This window comes from Pan troglodytes, chromosome 5, assembly GCF_028858775.2.
Source record: "Pan troglodytes isolate AG18354 chromosome 5, NHGRI_mPanTro3-v2.0_pri, whole genome shotgun sequence".
Lineage (NCBI taxonomy): Eukaryota > Metazoa > Chordata > Mammalia > Primates > Hominidae > Pan > Pan troglodytes.
The window spans coordinates 13,944,434-13,956,099 of NC_072403.2; the positions used below are offsets into that span (position 1 = coordinate 13,944,434).

At 40.4% G+C, this 11,666-nt stretch overlaps 1 long non-coding RNA gene across 1 annotated transcript in view; it reads right to left on the reverse strand.

Annotated features, from left to right (window-relative positions):
- Nucleotides 1-10,928, reverse strand: part of LOC134810168 (uncharacterized) — a 31,397-nt gene extending 20,469 nt beyond the window's left edge. Inside the window, exons 1-2 of the long non-coding RNA XR_010157540.1 lie at nt 8,655-10,928; nt 6,519-6,680 (exon numbers count right to left, since the gene is read on the reverse strand). This is a non-coding gene — a long non-coding RNA (uncharacterized LOC134810168). The remainder of the gene's footprint in view (nt 1-6,518; nt 6,681-8,654) is intronic.
- Nucleotides 10,929-11,666: the final 738 nt, after the last annotated feature.

Here is an 11,666-nt window from a genome sequence, read left to right on the forward strand (position 1 = left end):
ATGTGCATTTTAAATGTTGATAGATATTTTCAGATCGCCCTCCAAAGAGGTTACATCAATTTATACTCTCCTTTGAGAGTATGTAGGAGTATGTAGGAGTCCTCTTCCTCACTTCTTTGCTAACATATATATTAACTATAACAAATAACTAATAATATTTTACAATCTTCCATCGTATGACTGTTCTGCCTGAAAAACCACACAAGATGCAGTGACCTCTACGTAACCATCAGGTCCTGACATTAAGCCTTTTGCCCAGTCTCCTGTAACACCACTCTCACCTGTATAAGCCCTAACATCTAATAGGGAAAACAAGCAAGATGAAAAAAAACAAAGAAAACGGGTTACATAAACTAACGAACCAGCGCCACCTACACGTCCCTGGGCTTCTGTACCACCAAATTCGTGAACTAGCCAATTTGCACCTATAACTGTTTGTGTATGTGTTTTGGGGGATGGAGTTACCATAAGATTCCTAAAACGGTCTGCGATTGCTACTTAAAAAAGATAAGCATCAGTGATCTACGTAATTAAAAAGAGAGCGAGAGAAAATTAAAATTGGAGGGCTGGATGCAGTGGCTCACGCTTGTCATCGCAGCACTTTGGGAAGCCGAGGTGGGAGGATTGCTTGAGGCCAGGAGTTCAAGAGCAGTCTGGGCAACACAGCAAGACCCCTGTCTCTACACAAAAATAAATTAGCTGGGTGTCACGGCATGTGCCTGCAGTCCCAGCTACTTGGAAGGCTGCAGCAGGAGGATCGCTTAAGGCCAGGAATTCAAGGCTGCAATGAGCTATGATCACACCACCGCACTCTAGCCCAGGCAACAGAGCAAGACCTTGTCTCTAAAAACAAAAAAGAAGGAAAAAAAACTGGATAAAAATCCAAATCCCTGATTTTATGGCTTAATGTAGATAAACTAAGTATTACGGTATACTTAACTACTAATCTGTAAAATAATGAAATGACTCTAGGGCAGTGATTCTCCGATTTTGGACTAGAAACATTTCTAAAACAAAACCTGCGACCCAAAGTGGTCTTTGTCAAAGTTCTCTTACTTCAGATAGAGACATTAACCACAAAATAGCTACCATGATCTGTCATCATTTCATAAGGTAATTTCAATACCAAAAAGTAGAAAAGCTATAACATGATAGTAAAAGGCAGTTCCTTAAGGTGGATAAATTTAACTCTATCTCAAGTTCACTGCTCTAACCCTCACGTTCTCATTTCACCATCCAGTCTGAGAATCCAAATGACACACACGGGAAAACTCTGTCCTGTAGGATCACTGTCCGTGGACTGGCATTTGAAAACTACTGCTATCAGGAACCTTCGCTTAAATTCATAAAGGCTAGGGATTCTTGCCTCTGTCTTGTATTTTATGTGTGTAGTTTAGAAATCTAGAGGAGACAGCCCCTAATTTTCAGTTCTGGATTTGCCGCTAATTAACTTCAGTTACTGAATCCTTCTATGAACTTCAGTTCTTAATATCAGATAAGAATAACACCTTTCCTGTCTATTTCACAGGACTGACAGGTTCAAAGAAATTCAATATGTGAGCAAGTTTTTTTGTAAACTATCATGCTTAATATAATGATTAAGTACTAACATTTATCAAGCATTTTTAAAGTGCCAGATGCTGTTCTAAATGCTTCCCAAATGGTATCCCGTCCAGCCCTTTTGGCAGCCAAGTAAGGAAACTGAGGCTCAGAGAGGATAAAGAATATGCCAAGTTCATACAGTTAGTGAGGAATAAGGTCAGGAATGGACCCCATGACTGTCTGGTTGCAATTCCATTTTTTTTTGTTTTTTGTTTTTTGAGACAGGATCTCTCTCTGTTGCCCAGGCTGGAGTGCAGTGGTACAATCTCGGTTCACTGTAATCTCCGACTCCCGGGTTCAAGCAATTCTCCTGCCTCAGCCTCCCTAGTAGCTGAGACTACAGGCACCCGCCACTGCACCTGGCTAATTTTTGTATTTTTAGTAGAGAAGGGGTTTTGCCATGTTGGCCAGGCTGCTTGCGAACTCCTGACCTCAGATGATCCATCCGCCTTGGCCTCCTGAAGTGCTGGGATTACAGGCATGAGCCACCACACAAGGCCTAATTCCATATTCTTAATCATTCTGATACACTCTTTCGTAATTAGTGATATAATTATATCATTGCAATTCTTGTATGCTACTGGCTGAATACTGTAGCTACTGGCTGAACATGCAATATTAATTAACAATTTGTCAGACTCAGGCCCTTCTAAGTCAGCAAGACCTCCAGATGATAGCTTTCAGTTTAATAAACAAAGGATTTGCTCAGGATCCATTCAGCTAATAGATGCCACTTTTTATGTTCAGATATTAATCTTTGTAGATAATTACATGCCCTAGCAGGTAGAGTGCTAGTCTACATTGCTAAGAAAAACGATTGGGCATTATTGCACTCAAGCTGGAAACATGTCATTGGGTAAAGATGTAAAAAAAATAGGAGGAAAATGAGATATGCAATCAGAAATGTCAAGCCTTTTGAGAAGTGTAGTGAATTTGCTAAATCTTTAGTAAATTGTACACATGCATTAAAACAGTATATGAGGCTTGCTGAGCTGAAAACTTACACCTTAAGTGACTCTGTGGTACACTATATTTTTCTCATACATTTTATTTTGTGATTTATTTAGAATAAAACATCACCTACTTTTTATTTTACAGAAGGCAGAATCGTTTTTAGTTAACATTGGCTTTCAGCTTTACCATGTCTACAGCAGAGAAATACATTGTGGCATTAGTGCCAGGGCAGGGTCTGCTAGTAGAAACGGCAGCATCCAGAGTCCAGGAGCCGTGTGTGGTGGCACGGCCAGCACCAGCATCCTCCATGTGCGTCCTTTCTTTGGACGTTCTGGTTTTGCTCCCCCCAGCACAAGACTACATTACCTCACACTTTACTTGGCAGTTTCCCAAGTAAACTTCCAGCACCCCCACCCTTCCCCTCTTTGCCGCCTAGAGCAATGCTTTCATCATGCTATTCTCCGTCTAGGAACTAGCTGGCTTTCCTGGTCTCTGTGGCATCTGGTCTGAAGTTCTCCCTTCAAGGTCCTACATAATTAGCTTCCATCTGCTTTAGCCAATTAATTTTTCATGACTTCATCAACCCAACCCTACTTCAGGCATGCAGGGGACGTCACCTTTCTTTAGCAGACAAAATGCTTATTCTTATTCTCCCATCTGGAATTTTCTACCTGCTCCCTCTACAGGGTAATATACTACAAAGAATGTAGACTTTGGAGTCAGACAAGATGTCGCTATGACTCTCAGTCAGATTATCTGTCTCTCTTTCTATATATATTTAAACACATACTGAGTGGTTACAGCATATGAAAAACTGTGTGAAGTTCTTTGTCTCCTTAAGTAATTTATTCATCACTCTATACCTGTGAGGTCACTATTATTAAGTTCCCGGTTTACAGATGAAACAATGGAAGCACAAGGAGACGAAGGGCAGCCAGTCAGTGAGGAGCTGAGATTCAAATCTAAAACTGCCTGGAATTCAGAGCCAATCGTCTTAACCATGACTTAGGAGCATCTCACTAGTTGTATAAACTTGAGCAAACTGCTTAACCTCTCCAGTCTTTAATATTCTCATGTATAAACAGGGATATAAATGTCTACTCAGCAGGATTAATGAGATTATGTGTATAAAGTTGCTATCAAAGAGTCTGGCATTCAAAAGAGGCTCCATAAATGTTTCTGTCTTGTCTCTTTTCTGCCCATTTACATTCCATTCATCTTTTACATCCTGCCTCTTCCATGAAGCCTCTTTGGAAGATGCAATGACCTATTTCAGCCTACAGTGATTTCTTCCTCCTGTAAAATCCAAGCGTTCTAAAATGTAGTTTTAAACTGTTTCCCAACTATTTCATTTAACTTAGCCTTTGCTTCCTCAACAAAAGTTTTTTTACAGGGCAGTAATCACATATTATATACCTCATTTACACTCCCTGTAATTAGCCAAGTACTGGATACATGTTGACTGGCCTAGTGATACAGTCCCTGCATGCAGTCTAAGACAGATGTTGCTTTAGAAAAATTTCATTCTATATTTAACAATGCTTATAAAAAGGTATATGGCAAATACAAATTCATAATCTATCACTTGTCCAGTATAAGTAACAATGAATTAAAAATTCACAGACTTGAATTTAACTTTCCTACCTGTGTAAGTCTGTGCTATGCCTAGTCATTGAAGACTAACAGACAATTGGTATTTGCTTACCAAGCTATACTATATCTTGCCAAATTTCAATATTACCAAGAAAATAATGACCATTCCAGAAAACATTAATAACACTTATCCTTAAATATAAACAGCAGCCCATTAGGGCTTAAGTGCGTCACAGACAGCTTCATCGAGTTGAGTATTCATGGCTGGCGATTTCCCTCTGAGGTAGCTATGAAGACTAGTAAGGTAACTGGAATTTATAGAATTGGGTAACTAGTGTGTTAAGCCAATCCTGGGAGTGAGCCAAGATAAGAAAGCCAAAAATGATTCCACTGCTATAAACTAAAGCCAAACAATGAAGACAACTGATTTAAGACTCCAGACACTGTTCATTCTCAAGTTCTTAACTAGGCCTAGACCACTGAAATCTGGCTCCAAAATATTCCGCGGAATGAACGATGTGCCAAGGCCTATGCCTGGCCCTCCTCCACCCAGGACTGCTTTCCGCACACTGCAGGCTGCACAGCCCCACTCGCTGTCCCTTGGGGCATGGTGGCACAAACCCTACTTCTGCTTTTAGCTTTTGTCACTGACTCTTCTTCAAGAGGTAATTTGACCTATTACCTTTTTAATAAAACAAATTGACTCATTCCACCTATAGCTCAATTTGAGTCTCCTGGCTTGAAAAGAGCCAGTGGGAATCAAGGAACAATGAGAAAGGTAAGGGATTTTCTAACATGGATGTGTGGCCAACCACACCGTTCAGCCAGGCAGCGGCCAGGCCAAATGGAAAGATGCCTTAAAGAAAGAAAACCTCAATTTAGCGATTTCCATAATTTATGAGGAATTGGTTAATTTCTGATACAATCAGAAATAAGCATTTTTTTTTAATTGTTTTGTGGAGATGGGGTCTCACTATCTTGCTCAGGCTGGTCTCAAACTCTTGGGCTCAAGTAATCCTCCTGCCTTGGCCTCCTGAGGCTAGAGCCACCATATCCGGCTGCCTGAAATAAGTAGTTTTAAATGCCAGTTTCACACTATACTTGTAAAAGTTATACATTTCACTAGAGCAAATGTCAAACAAGTTGATTTTGAGGTGGAATGAAGAGACACGACATCGATACCTAAGCTTCCACACAGGGAAGAGGATTTACGAAGACCCAGAAAGCCAGACAGAGAATGGTCTATCTTTCCGGGAAAAATGCCCAGAGGCAGCCGATGAAACCCCCTAAGTAATGCTGCAGTGTCTCAAGTCCCTCTTCAATCTGCTCAGTGTTCCTCCCTGTGACTCTTATATCCAATTTATTACACCTTTCACTCATGGGGGAGGATATGTCAACACAGAGGCAAATTCAAACATTCAGATGAAATGTAAAACACAATCTAGTTTCCAAACAGCTTTCTAGTTGGCCTTGTACAGGCTCAACAGCCAGATGACTATTCTCAATTTTTTTCTCATCCCTGATTAAATACAGTACCGACTTCCTTTCAAATGAGAATTCCAGAAAGCAATGTCTAAACATTAGCAATCTTCCTAATTGTTATTCTTTGCCATGGGTACCATCAGGCTACCTTGGTGATGTTTAGATTGCTAAGGATTATAAAGATGCCTCTTCATAGGAGTATCTACCAATCCACATTCAAGGGGCCCAAAAAACTCTCACACTACCCCAAAACATGTTTTGCTGAAATAGATATTCATTCTTCTTTTTTTTTTTTGAGACGGAGTCTTGCTCTGTTGCCAGGCTGGAGTGCAATGGCACGATCTGGGCTCACTGCAACCTCCGCCTCCCAGGTTCAAGCAATTCTCCTGCCTCAGCCTCCCAAGTAACTGGGGCTACAGGCATGTGCCACCACGCCTGGCTAATTTTTTGTATTTTTAGTAGAGACAGGGTTTCACCATGTTAGCCAGGATGGTCTCAATCTCCTGACCTCGTGATCTGCCTGCCTCGGCCTCCCAAAGTGCTGGGATTATAGGCGTGAGCCACCGCACCTGGCCAATATTCATTCTTTCTAAAAGTTTGCATTTCTTATCTGGAAAGTCTGAAACAGAAGTCCCAAATTCTCTTTAGGAGTAAAAGGAAAACAATGTTGTAAAATAAGAATAGTTCAATAAACTGCAAGTAATCTCTGGGATGCTTCCCAAAAGTGTACAAAAAGGAACCCAGGGCCATCATCTCCCAAGAGGCTGTAAGGCAGTACAAGGACAAACAGCTCACCATGGCCAGAGCCCCTGTCAATAGCGCCGAGTGCTTGGTAATTTATTACCTCTGGTCCCTGGACTGCAGTGAAGGAAACTGGAATGTCATACCTTCATTCACAACACTGTCTCATGGAATTATTTTTTCCGGATTCCTTGGGAAGTTAAAGTATTTGAGAAGAATATCAGGAACTGTTGTTTCAGCCTGTTTTGTGAGTAGATAATTGCCTTCCAACTCCATTATTTCAGGAAATGATGTGTGCGGCATTGTTCCTAGATGAGGGGAGCAATGTGTTTTAGCAAGACCCATACATGCATATGAAAACAAAACAAAACAAAAGGCATGCAGTCTAAGTCACTTCACTCAACTCAGACTTTTAAAATCTGGTCTCTAGATAAGAGGCTGGCCCCAGACAACCTACCCACATACCAATAACATTCTTTTGAAAGGGTGTAAGCAAAATTTGTTTTAAGAAGTGAGAAATTTTTACCAAAATTACTAAATGTGGTAATAAATAACTTCGACAAATTAAGTGCTATCAAAATGGGTTCAGCAGAGACCTATTTGAAAGGCTAAATTTTTCTCTAATTTGGGTCTGAGTCAAAGACCAGCATGGGAACTAGAAGTAAAACACATTTCATCCTGAGAAATACCTTTGATTCCATGGAATATATTAGCTGATCTTCCTGAAATGTGACATCATTTGTGGTACCAGCTGTATGGGTGTGCCATCTAAGGATTTACTAAACTAGTATTTCTTTGGTTTAATATGTATTTTAAGACCACAGAAAAAAGTCTAATCCAACTAAGTGGTCCAAGGGGAACTGTTATGGACTTCATTCCAAGAAGCTTAAATTTCTTATGATCATGACCTGTTGACCTTTTAATGGATGGATTACACAGAGCAAATTCCCAAATGGACATCTAGAATTGATGATAATGATAATCATTGTTATAAAGGAAACATTAAATATAGCACATGTGAGGTTCTATTTTACATATATTAACTCATTTAATCCTCAAAACAAACTTACGAGGTTAAGTATTGGTCTTTTTACCACGCGTATTTTACAGGTGGGGAAACTGAGGCACAGATATTGAGGTTTGAGATGCCTATTAGGCATCTCAGTGCAGATGTTAATCAGGTGGTCAAATATGTGAGGAAAAAAACAGGGCTGGAGATACAAATTGGGGAGTTGATAGTTAATCATCCTAAGACTGGCTGCAGGGAAGTATCTGCAGGGAAGAGATAGCTGGAGGTCTGGCCTTGAAGCATATCAATAATTAGAGGTTGGAAAGAGGAGGAACACCCAGAGAGGCAGAAAGCAAACCAGGAATAGCTGGTCATCAAAAAGCCAAGTGAAGAAAGTGTTTCTAGAAGGAGAGAGTAATCGATTGTACCTACTGCCGTTGAAAAATAAGGTGAAAACTCAGGACCATTGGATTTGGCCCAATGGAGGTGGCTGGTGGTTTCAGGGGAGGAGTGGTACTGAAAGCCAAGCTGGAAAGGGTTCAAGGGAGAATACAGAATGCGGTAAGTGGACACAGCAGCAAATACTGGCAGCTCCTTCCAGGCATTTTGCTATAAACGTGAGCAGATAAATGGAGCAGTAGCTAAAGGGAAAATGGGGAGCATAGGGAAGGCTTCTTGGGGTTAGGTGGCAGTTTATAACGCATTTATAATATGCTGAATTAATGATTTTGCATAATCTAAACTTTCTTCATCTTCTGAAAAAAATAAAATTAGTTTGATAATTAATGTTCAAAACATGCATTTCTGTTCTGCGCACATTTAATCCATGTTTTGTTTTGCAAGAAGCAGGATAGGTTACACATGGTTGTCTACACTTGGTTCAGCCAGTCAGTCAGCCTCAGCAATGAGTGTTCCAGGTTACTTTTCAGTTGCTATAGCCTGCAATTTTGCAGAGGGAACTTGCTTTTTTCTTCATGAAAATTTAGTCTAGATGCTCCTAGGTGGGCAATGGAGGGGGAAACGTCCACATGGAGAGTAGTAACTAGACCTCACGGGACAACATCTACCTTCTCCTTTGAGATTTCTCCCTGCCACCACCACTATCCAATACATTTGGTGTTGAGGGACAGTGCCTTGCTTAACTTCCTCTACATAGCTGAGATCATGTTGGAACATTTAAACGAAGTTTCATGGAGAATTTGGGGGTTACAACATGGAAATGGCCACACAATACAATATAACTAGAGAATCTGGTTTACAAAGCATAACTCACTCATCTCTGGTTCAGGTGCTCCTACAAAGATGACTGCGTGACCTGTAGTCCACTTCTGTGAGGCAGAGGTTATCTGTAACCCCTGCCCACTGTGGAGGGAGAGAGAGAAGAAAGAAAAGGGGTAGGGGGAGAGAGAGGGTGAGAGAGGTAGGTTCTCACACCCACCTAGTCCTCTTTAAGAACGTACCACTTTCTCAGGTGATTAACATTAGTAAGGTCTATTCATTTCAGGACTTAAGTATAGTCTTATTCTGTGGCCTTAATTAGTCTTATTCTGTGGCCTACATAAGATTTTAACACAGTAAACCCAACATCCATATAAGACACACACACACACACACACACACACACACACCCCAGATACAGAAGAGAAGAGGGATTTTGTTATGCTCTCATGATTGCAGATACCACTGGGACCTGGGATCTCCAAGTGGGAGCCGAATTCACTTCATAAGATACCTAGGTCTGTGATAGCCAGGGGCCAGTCGGGGCAAGAAGGAACGGATGAAAATAAATCCTTGGGGACTGCTCTGCACTTTCACTAGTCATTTGTTCAGCCCTAGTGTAATCCCGTAGGCAGCAACCTCAGAGCCGATTTACCCCACAGAACATCCCGCACTAAGGAAACCAAGAACAAAATGTTACAGGAGCTCGTTAAATCTGCACATGGAGATGCTTTTATCCAGTGATGCGTTTAGGGAACCATCAGTGTCACCTAAGCACTCTTAAAGCTGTGTGTGTGTCTAGTGGTGATGGAAAGGGGTGCTTCTCATCTGCCTCTCCTTATTGTCAAAAACCTTAGTAAAAACCTCAGAATCTCTTCAACACCAGATAAAAGGGAAACTGTGAGGCTTTTTCTGAAAGTGAGTTGAAGAACAAACTGTTTTGAGGCAAGGCAGCAAGTAAACAGAAAGGGAAGCAGGCCGGTGGGAGGCTGGGGCTGCAGCCGCAGAGGGAATGGTCCTAAACAGCAGATACCTCCTTCAGGGACCGGGAGCTAAGAGATTCTGCTTTGCTTTCCCACCTGGCAATATGACTTTCAGAGCTGCAGCCAAATGGGGTACATCCCAGGTCCCACAAGTCAAGACTCTGAATACCGTTCTTTAAAAAAAAAAAATCATCAAATATAGTGGCTCATTATTAGCTTAGAGCATTACGTATCACTACTGGTACTATGGTATTTTGAGGCATGATACCGTGTTTGTGGGCCAGCTAAAAGCCTAATCACCATGAACATCATTGTTTCTATTGGGAGATGCATTCCAAGTCCCAAACAAATGATCTAAATGCGGTTTTGGGGGAAAATACTGTTAACGGGGGTAACTTTTTTCCAAAAAGGTAAAATTTCAAGTTTCTACTTTGCAGTATATAGCTTACTTTAAAAGCTTAAGCCTTTCCAGAGAGAAATAGCAATTATTATAAACCAAGTGATGACAGACTATTGACAAGCCTGACAGTTTTGATTAAAAACAATGAAACACATTCATCTAGTCTTTATTTCTTCATATTCAATTATTGTAAAACACAAATGCAATGTAAATAGCAAGGATAACTAAAATCTTCCTTAACCAAACTAACTCATGGTCAGCCTTGTAATACAGCAAGAACTTCCCTTTTCTTTTCTCTTTATTTCAATAGTTGTGGGGGAACTGGAGAAGTTCTTTAGTGGTGGTTTCTGAGATTTTGGTGCACCCATCACCTGAGCAGTGTACACTGCACCCAATGTGTAGTGTTCTATCTCTCACCCCTTTACATCCTTCCTCCTGAGCCCCCAAAATCCATGATATCATTCTTATGCCTTTGCATCCTCATAGCCCCCACGAACTTCCCTTTTTAATATGTGGTCAGCACATGTCCTATGCATGGGATATAAAACAGCATAAAACATTCTTTTCCTTGAATAATTCAGTCTTCTGGGAAAGGAAATGGGAAATCCTTAAATAGAGGTAGCTGCTTAATAAAACCTGATGTATTTTCGCACTGATTATAAAAAGCAAAATACTTACCTAAAAGACAAAGGCCATTTAATAACTTTCTTGATTTCCTACTTATAGTAATGGTGTTCTCAAAAGCAAAAATTCAGTCACTTTGGGCTAAGAATTACAATTTTACATAAAAGAGAAATAGAGATTATCTAAATCTGAAGCCATGCCAGTAATTGTCATAAGTAACACAAACAGTCCATAGACATACCTATATATGGATGTTAAAAATTCCCATAATCTTAAATTCCAAGCCAAGATCTTCATCTCTATCCCTGCCCTGTCTAGACTAGGAATTGCTATTTTCAGCTACTTTCTTAAAAAAAATCCTAATGCAGGCTAATAATTTCCTCAACCTATCAGTCATACATCTGAGTCCACAGAGTAACCTTCCTGTAACACTTTCATCGTGCCACTTACAGTAAGAGTCCCATTACCTACAGGATAAGCACAAATTATTAAAGTTGGAAATGATGTGAAAACCATCTATGTGATGTGTTTAAAGTCTCTGTACAAATTTAGTGATGGAAGCATGACCAAAATGCAAGTCTTCTCTCATTTCCAATTTCCAGTGCACTTTCCAATTTCCAGACTGATCCACTACTGCTTCAACATCAAAGAAGTCTATGGATTACTGTCTAAATTTCCCAAAAGTATGTCCACCTGTGTTTTTGATAAACAAGGGCAGAAACCAAGCTTTAGTCAGCTTCTTAGCCCTAGTTCCTGGAACACAGGTGCTTACTGAACTAGACTGAGCTGGAAAGATTCTGCCATCCTTTTCATAACGCAAATCCTATTGCATTCAAGTTTTATCTTTACTACAAATGATTTCCTGATCACAACTCACAAAGACAGTTCCTACTTGGGACTCACTTATTTTAGTCATACGCTGCCTGCTTAGCATATCATAGTCTTTGATGTGGTATTATGTAACGTTACGGTCTTGGTTTTCTACTTTATTATTACATGTGCACAACTCAGTTATAAATTCCTTTAAGATAGAGTGCTATTTCTGACTATCTGCCTTTTG